The sequence below is a fragment of the Vipera berus genome, assembly GCF_964194415.1.
Source record: "Vipera berus genome assembly, chromosome: 7".
Classification (NCBI taxonomy): domain Eukaryota; kingdom Metazoa; phylum Chordata; class Lepidosauria; order Squamata; family Viperidae; genus Vipera; species Vipera berus.
The window spans coordinates 52581160-52590940 of NC_138209.1; positions in this window are offsets into that span (position 1 = coordinate 52581160).

Here is a 9781-nt window from a genome sequence, read left to right on the forward strand (position 1 = left end):
AGTACACTTTGAGCTTCTGAATTATGTCACCGATGGGAATATAAAAAAGAGTAAAAAGAAAAATTACAATTAGTAAAGAAAAAATATATAAATACTATTCTACCAGATTACACACACCATTTTGTATTCTCAATATATTTTTAATCTTTTTTTATTTTCTGGTTATCTTTGGTAAGTTTTATTAAAGAAACTTTCTACCAGTTTTATCCTAAAAATGCTATGTCAGTCTTGGAAAGAGTAACTTTCCCTTGCCCCATATATTCAAAGTTCATGAACTAAGAATACATATAATATGTTCTTACAACTATTCTACTGGGAATCAGAATAACTTAAATTTGAATATTTTCTGTAGAATGCCAGTCCTGCTCAATTAGCTCAGATTAGGCAAACATGAGCAGTACAGTTAGTATAGTTAATGTTTTCCTATCTTATTTTTTGTTTGTTTGTTTTCCCTTCCTGACCACTTTGGGTGGAATATATTAAGGACACAAATACTGTAATTAAATAAATTTTGGGAAAGAATTCTAACTAGTGCAGTTAGAAATAACATTATTTCCTCTCTATATGTGCTTTTCAGATCTGTTTATTTGAAAAGCCACAAGACTCATATTGAATCTTTTTGTAAAAGCATTTTCATTTATAAAAGCTAGTCTCCCCTTGGCCTACTGAGTGAAGAATATTGGAGTTAATTTAAAATGATTAATGAGATTTTTGTCAGACTCCTGCCCTCTACTACCACTGCACTATGTCATCCCAATAACCTTGGAAACCCGGACGCCATTCTGTCGCCCCAGACAGCTTTTTCAAAAAGGAAAAGAGAGAGTTGAATAGCTAGTGCCAGGTACTTGTCAAGGATTGCTGACAGATGCTCAATCACAATATTTATATGGTCAGAACAAATGGACATACATTAGTGACTTAATTCATGTTTTGGACTGATGATCAATGCTGAGTAATTTTTAAAATGTAATAAATTAGTATTTTATACCTGTTTATTTCAACAAATTTTATATTTCAGCAAAAATAAGATTCTCGCTGTTCACAGCTTTAAATTAATGATGCAGAAGAAGATAATAACCAGTAGTTGAGGTAAGCTTTGTATAACTTTTTGAATGAAGAATGAGTCTGTAGTCCAGTTTTAGGCTAGAGTATAAATCTAAGTATGAGACCTTGTAGATGGTCTCTGTTTGCAATATTCAGAATGTGATGTTCTGATCAAATGAATGGTATATAGAAGCAATGGCATCTGCAGTCACAGTGCACCAGGTTGGGAAGGCATCTTTTATATTTATAGATCTTCCTTCCTCACTCCCTCCTTCCCTCGAATTCTTTCCAGTTTCCTCCATTTAATTTGTTTGTTGCATGCTTGCAAGGAGAAAGTCAGTGGGTAGGCAGCAAGAAGTTACAGATCCAAGGCAACCAGGAACATAAGTATTTGCTCCTGAGTGCGGAGGTGTGCTGGGGTGTGGGTCAGAAATTGTGTATGGTAATATGCAAAAGGTGCTGCATGGATTGGGAAGCCTGCATGGGTGTACATAAGAGATGCCATGAGGGTTGAGTATGGGTTGGGGGCAGCTTAAGTCAAGAAGGGTATGGAGGGCTATATGACAGCTGCCACACAAATCAGGGAGGGTGTGTGGGGGTAGCATGGATCAGGTAGAGTGCATGGGGCATAACCAAGAGATGCTGCATGTCTCAGGGAAGGCATGGGAGAAGTGCATGGTGTGCACAAAAGGTGCCATATGAGTTATGGAAGGAGCATGAGGTTGTGCTCCATATCAAGGAGGACGTATGGGGTGTGCAAGAAATCTCATGTGAGTCAGGAAAAGTTTGCAGAGGTTAGCATGAATCAGGAAGTGTGAGGGGGGCAGTATGGCCTTCGTGCAGAGACTGAAGAACCCTGGGCCGTAACAAGCTAGAGACTATGACTCTACTTCCCCAAAGGATGCACCTTTTATGAGCTGAAAGCTCATCCTTTCTCATAAAAAACCTTTGAAATTCTGGCCCTGGACATTTGTCCATCCATCCTGTGTGCACCCAAGTTAGTACGCAGCTAAATGTTTTTTCAGCTGCTGTCTCAGCAGCTACATCTCCAGCATGGAGAGGAGACTCTGGCAAGTCCTGTATGGCTAGGATATGTGCAGCCAGAGCCAGATCTGGCTCCATGTGTGGCAAGGGCAATCTGCTAAGGCTGTCTGCATGGCCCATTTCTTTGCCCAATTTGTGAATCAGCTTGTAGCTGTAGGCTGAAAGGAATATAGACCACCTCAGCATTCGAGGAGACAGAATCTGAGGTGTCTGCTTGTTTGTAATGAACAACCCTAGAAGTGGCTTGTGCTCTGTAAAGACCGTGAAGTGGCAGCCATACAAATAGCCATGGAACTTTTTAACTCCAGCCACAGTGGTCAAGGCTTCCTTGTCAATCTGCACATAATTGCGCTCTGCAGACGACAGGGTCCTAGAATAGTAGGCGATGGGAGACTGTTTCCCATCAGCCAACAAGTGGCTCAACACAGCCCCAACCCCAAATGGTGATGCATCACACGTGATGCAGACTGGTAACTTCTCATTAAAATGAGTGAGTACAGAGTTCAAGGACAACAGTGATTTGACTGCATGGAAACTTCTTTCGTGGACACTGGTCCACTGCCATTGAGCTTTTTTGTCTAGTAGCCAGTGTAACGGGTCTGCCACTGTGGCCTTATTTGGGAGGAATGCATGATAAAAATTAAGAAGGCCCAAGAAGGCTTGAAGCTCACCTTTGGACTTAGGGCTTGGGGCCTGCTGAATCGCTTTCAGCTTTGAATCTGCTGGATGAATGCCCTCGGCATCGATGCAGAACCCAAGGAACTCAGTTGACTCTACCCCAATCTTGCACTTTTCTTTTTTCAATTTAAGTCCCGCTGTGCAGAACCGCTGAAGGACGGCTCTAAGCCATTCAGCCAGAACCTCTATGGATTCCCCGGGAATGAGTACATCATTGAAGTAGGACCAAACCCCTGGAATGCCCTTGAGCATGCGCTCCACTACTCCCTGGAAAATCCCTGGGGTTACACTCACCCCAAACTGTAGGCGCTTGACCTTGAAGGCCCCCCGATGGGTGACAATGGTTTGGGCAGCTACCGTGGCCTCGTCCACCAGCAGCTGTTGGTAGGCCTGCACCAAATCTAATTTGGCGAACATGCGGCCACCTTGCAATGATGCCAAAATATGGCTGACAATTGGCACGGTACACGTGCTGTTGAAGTGCCTGGTTAACGGTGCACTTATAGTCAGCACATATGCATACTTCTCCTTTTTCCTTAAGTGCCGTTACAATGGAGGTCTCCCACACCCCACTGTCTACAGGCTGTAATACCCCCTGACTGACTAGCTTGTCCAGCTCTGCGTTGATTTTGGGCTTTAAGGCGAAACTCACTCAACGAGACTTGACCTGTAGTGGTGTTACCAGGGGATCAAGCTTGAAGGCTATCGGAGGACCCTTGTACTCCCTTAGGCTTGAACTGAAAATATCTGTGAACTCTTGACAGACTGAAGAAAAGTCTGCCACCTGTGTTCAGTGGATGCTGGTTACTTGAATGCCCAATTCATCAAACCAATCGAGCCCTATGAGGCTCGTACATTGACTTTCCACCACTACAACATCTAGTGGACCTGCAAACCCCTTGAAAGTCACCAGAAGTGTGGCTTCACCCTTGACCACCACTCGGGAGTTTTGAAAGTCTGTGAACAGAAGGTTAGATGGCCGAAATTTGATCCATCTGTTGCTGTGGATGCATATGTGCCGGAAGGTTCTGATGGAGATGATGGACATGGCTGAGCCTGTGTCCAGTTCCATTTTGCATGGAACTCCCTGAAGCTTGACCTGAAGTCGAAGCTTCTGTTTAAGGAGGCATTGGGCACCAGTGCAGAACACGCTCCTCCGGCTGTAGCAGAAACCTACTCAGTGTTGCCCCGGGGCCCCGGTACCTCTCCTAAATGAGTCTTCCTGCTGACAGTCCCTCTGGCGACCTCAGCAGACGGCAATGTGGCCTGGCTTGCCACATGCCCGGCACGTTGCTGTTCGGAATAGGCATTTCACGCGTTGATGGCTGTTTCCACAGCCCATGCATCTAAGAAATGGAACTGTCTTCTCACATGGCTGTGGTCCCTTCTGGTGCTTTTGTAGCTTGTCAACTTCGTAGTCTGAATCAGTGTTTTCCATCCATTTGACGTCCTCATGGTGGACAGCTTCGGTGCTTGAAGTGCTTTTGGAGGGCTGCAGCGCTTTCACGGCCCCTCCGGTGGCTTCGTCCGCCATGACCTCCTTCAAGGCCTCTTGTAGTGAGAGAGTCTCTTTGGTGAACAGTTTTTGTTGGAGCTCTCGATTCCAGAGGCCACAGACTAAGCAGTCTCTTAGTCTCTCCTCCAAATCTGTGAAATTGCAGAGCCAGGAAGCTTGACGAAGAGCGGTGATGAATTCTGTAGCAGTCTTGCCGGGCTGTTGCTCCTGCTGCTCAAAAGTGTGCCTCCACGCTATGACGGATAATTTTGGCTCAAAATGGTCTCGGAGCTTCTTCAACTCCACTTAGGTGATGGAGTCAAGTGGCGTCGGAGTGACCAGGTTCTCAGCAATATCGAAGGTGGCAGGGCCGCATATGCAGAGGAGGGTCGCAGCCTTCAGCCTGTTTTTGCCTACCTGGTTGGCATGGAGGTAATTTTCGATACAGGAAATTTAGGACGCCCATCTCTCCAGGTGTGTGATGTCGAACACGAGTTTCCCCACTTTTGCCATGGTGAGTTGTTTGCGTTTCTTGTTGCTCATGTTGCCTTGTGCTGCTGGCTTCTGCTTAGGCCCTAGGACGGATCCTCAGGGCGAGGTGGTCTCCAGCGTGTCTTGCTGGCAGACTGAGGGGGGGAAACGTGGTCCCTGCTAGGCTCTGTGCTGGCCTCACTCCCTAGTGACTTCAGACTCTTCCGATGAAGCAGCACATCCCACCTTCGTTGCCACTATTGTACCTCTGGTTCTTTAGGCATTATGTGAGATGAAATGTTGAAACAGCAAACTAGTTTATTAACTCAGAACAAAAGCACCCCTAATGGCTGCTGCACAGCTATTTATATGGTTAGCCTGTAGGTGGTGACCAATAAGTTTAACGTAACAGTTTCCTGCCCCAAACCTAATTATCAGCCTGGAGACAGCAAGTCTGGTTTTCAGTAACAGCAACTGTCACATAACAGAGAAATCTAGGTCAGACATTAAGCAAGTGATCAGACATTAACCAATTGATTTAAAACAATTATGGCCAATACATTACACCCACAGTCATATGATCAAAATTTGGTTGTTTTGCAATCAGAAAGTATTTACGACAGTTGTAACCATTTATGTACCAGTCGCCATTTGTGACCTTCCCAGCCTGCTTTTGACAAGCAAAGTCAATGGGGAAAGTCAAATTTGCTTAATGACTCAATGGTTCACTCAATAATTGCATAAAATTGGGCATGACTCACTTAATAACTCCTTGCTTAGCAATCAAAAATTTGGGCTCAATTATGGTCGTAAGTAGAGGACTACCTATACTTGACAACAATGAACTAATATAATCACATATATAACTTCCACCCAGAATTTCAAATGCATTAATTTCCTTCTTTCATGGTCTCCCTTGAGACTTTTTGAAAATGGATTAATTTCATAACTTCCAATTTGGCCATGTTCTTTCCAAATTGCTCCCTAAAGCATTATGAATCTTTAATTGGCTTCATCTCCTTCTAAAACAACACATGTAAACAAATAAATGTAGATTTTAACACATATAAGAATGTATATTCAACTTTGCCAAACTGATTTCCTCAGAGTTATATTGCACCATCCTTTCCTACACAATCTGTTCATAAGCTTTCGGAAGAAGAATTGTCAAATTGGTCTCTTTTTTCATAATATTAATGTCAGTGAAAAAGCTGGTTATCCGTAAGACAGGGGTTCCTAACCCCCTGGTCCACAGACCAGTACTGGGCTGCTGGCATTTAGGAACCGGGCTGGGCAGCTGGAGGTGCACTGAAAACACGTCTTCCACCTCCAGGAATGTGGCAAGTCTGCAGGGGTCTGGGCAGGGGTGGGAGAGTGGCAGGGCAGAAGCCATCTTGCTCAGTGCAAGGCCCTTCAACAGTTGTGCTTGCAACTGATTTGCAACATCTGAGCTCCGTGTCCTTCCTCCCCTCCCTCCTTCTGCTTCTTCTGCTTTCTCTCCTTCTGCCTCCTCCTCCTCTTCCTGGTCATGCTCCCTCTTCCTGCTGCTGCTGTTTCTTCCTCCTCCTCTTCTTCCTCACTTTCCTCCTCTGCCGCTCCCGGCACCCCAGCTGGGCTCATGCTCTCTTCGTGCAACTCTCCAAATTTGCAAGACAAACATGTGCCAGCCCAGCTTGCAACCAGGGGCTCCCCCAAAGCCTTGTTGGAGGGGGACCCCCCCAAGATATATGTGTGTGAGTGTCTTTCTCAGAGTGCAAATGGGGGCAGGGAGAAGCTACCTTTCACTTTAAAGCACTGCATCTCCAAGGTATTCTCTCTTGTCTGCACCTTTTCTAAGACCGCTGGGCTCTGTTGCATTTCAACTGGAGTTTTTTTATTTTGATGCGCTAGGTGCCTCGTGTTTTGGCAACATCCTGCCTGCTTTTTGAGGTTTAATTTGGTGTATTTGTCTGTGTGTTGTGTGTGTGTGTGTGTGTGTGTGTTCCTCCTCCCTTCTTTGTGCAACTCTCCAAGTTTGCAAGCCAAGCGCACTCTTAACCAGCTTGCAATGAGGGACGGTTTTGCTGTAAGGCTGAGTTTAGGATTGTCTCTTTTCCTTCCCACTGTCTTTGAAGCAGAAAGTCACTGGTCTAATCTAATACAATAATAAAAATAAAGTGCATTGTTTATTTATTTGTTTATTTATTTAGAAAATTTACAATAAATGTAATGCACTTGAATCATCCTGAAACCTCCCCCCCATCCATGGAAAAATTGTCTTCCATGAAACCTGTCCCTGGTACCAAAAAGGTTGGGGACCCCTGGCTTAAGGCCCATAAACAGAACAAGCAAGCTGTTCTAGATTTTAGCATCTTACATGTTAAACAGTCCTATGTGGACATTCTTGCCTCTAACGACCTCTACTATGCAATACAAAACATATAATTATCCATTAATTAACTCAATGACTTCAAAATCTGCCAGTCTGCATAAAGCTAAAGCTAAAACCTTTATCTCAAGAATTTCTGTTACATGATCTAAGACAGGGCTTTTCAACTAGTGGTACAGATACCACCTGTGGTACATTGGCACCTGGCAGGTGGTACGCGACCATCCTAGAAAAGTGGTAGTAGGGGAGAAAAATGAGCTGAACCAGTGGCAGCACTGCACAAGCCTAAGCGAAAGATGGCTGGAGCTGCAGGGCTGTCGGGGCTCAGCGGAAGCGCCAGGATCAGCACTTCTTCAGGGCTGTCGGGTCAGTGGAAGCACCAGGATCAGCACCAGGCTCCAGCTGGAGCTCGGCGCTGATCCTGGTGCTTCTGCTGAGCCCAGAAGAAGTACCGATCAGCTGGAATGTTGCAGCATCTCCAGGGTCTTGTGATTTACATTCAGATGCTTGGCAACTGATTCATATTTATGATGGTCACAGTGTCCCAGGGTCATGTGAGTGACCAAAACCTGCTTCAACCACCCAGCAGACGGGGGGAATAAAAACCAAATACACCCCACCCCACCCCCGCTGCCAATCCTCGACAGAAATGCTCAACTATGAAAACCTTGGACAGGAGGAAGAGCGCCACCGGGCAGGTAGGCAGGTGTCTTGCTCAGCTGTGGCTTGGGGGCACTTTTTTCAGGGCCATTTGTTACTTCGAACAGTCACTAAGTGAACTGTTGCAAGTCAAGGACTACCTGTACTTCATCACTTTTTTCCTTTTTTTTGACCCCTTGCTAGGCGACTGGTGGTACTCGGATGTTGCCATATCCTAAAAGTGGTACAATGGGTGGAAAGGTTGAAAAGCCCTGATCTAAGACATATCATGAGATAGTATAGATTCATATGGACACCTAAATATAAATGCACTGCATTGCTAATTTTCACACAATGTTTAGTATCTGCAACATGACAGTATTCTTTATTATTATTTAAATTATTTGTATAGGTGCCCAACTTGCAACATGCAATGGAGAAAGTAGAAGTGATCCAACTCACAAACACGATGTGAGATAAAAAGGCAGGGCTACAAAGTACTTTACACCAAGACTGAAATCAGGTGTACATTTCAAAAGAACAACATATTTGAACCAAGAAAAAATATATAGATTATAAGACAGCCTTAAAATGAATGTCAAAGATGGAACTTTTATATTTCATAATAAATATCATTGTTTACATGTCTTTATATATTCCAATGGAGTAAAATTATTTATGTACTAGAGTCTAAGAAATGTATTTGTTTATTTATCAAATTTACATCTCATCTCATCTCATCTCACAAAAAGTTATAAATAATCATAAAAATGTAAAACAGTCTTAAAGATCAAATATTTATAAAAAATAAAATATACAAACCCCAGATAGAGAGAATGAGTATACCCACTTCCATAGGGGGGGCCATCTACACTTACCTCCGGTTCCCTGGGATCTCCAGTCCTGGTGGCGTAGCCGGATCTTGAGGAACTTCCAAACTTGTCCCATCCAAAATAAGTTAGCCTTTATTAGATGTGATGCAAGGCTTTGTTGCACGATTGTTGGCCTTTTCATGTCATTGTACAACTGGAGTTTCGGGATGGAGAGACACCAGCACAGAGCTAGTGCTCGAATAGATAAGGCATACCTATGGCATATCATCCTGAAATTCAAAACTTCCGTGGTTCCATAAAAATCAATGCCATTTTCCATAAGAATCAATGCCTTATGAGTCTGCCAAGTTGTGAAGAGTAACTGCTGGATTTATTCATTTATAATTATTAAATTGTCTATCCAGTTTTTCTTATCTGCCTACCTCTTCTCACATTATTTAAATGCTTGGTCTTCTGACTGATTTTTTGCCCTGAAGTCTCCATTAAAAAAAAAGTGGCAAGGGGCATTGGTCTGCTTCCCTTTCTCAGAGAGCTGTCAGTTATCTCTAGGAGCATCAGGGGCATGAGTCACTGCCATAAAACAGAGTTAAGGGTCTGCAGCCTCTAGGAATTGCAACTCTGCCCCAAGGGAAATTAATCTTTCTGTCTGTTCTACAGACTCTAAGCCTGGGAATGGCCTTCTGAGTTAAGAAGCTCCCTACTGAAGAAAGGAAGACTCCTTATGGGAAGGAGCGGATACTAAAGCTTTGATCAATCCAACACACAGAGGAAGCCTTTGGTCCCCAACACAATTAGGAATGATTATAAAATCATCAAGCACGCATTGGTCATAGGAAATCTAATCCAAATGGATACTTTAGTTCCCTACCTGTGGTATGTACAGTTTAGCACCCAGTCAGGGTGTGAATGTGCTGTATGCCAACATAGTTATTATGTCAGAAGAAAATGGCAGAAATGAACCAGTTGTCTGTCACTTTTCCAGGAAGGGAAAAGTTTCTCCTTTTTTCCCCTTTTTTCTTTCTCTTTCAGTCATTACTCAAAATTCAAAATTATCCAATTGCTTTAGATTTCCCCACAAGTACATCTATAACATTTGTGATGATTCTGAACATGCCAATCTTGTTCTCTTATATAGTTGTGGTATTTTTAACTGCATACAAAAAAATTATGTAACTACTTAAGAATTCACCAACTGGTATATTCAGAAAT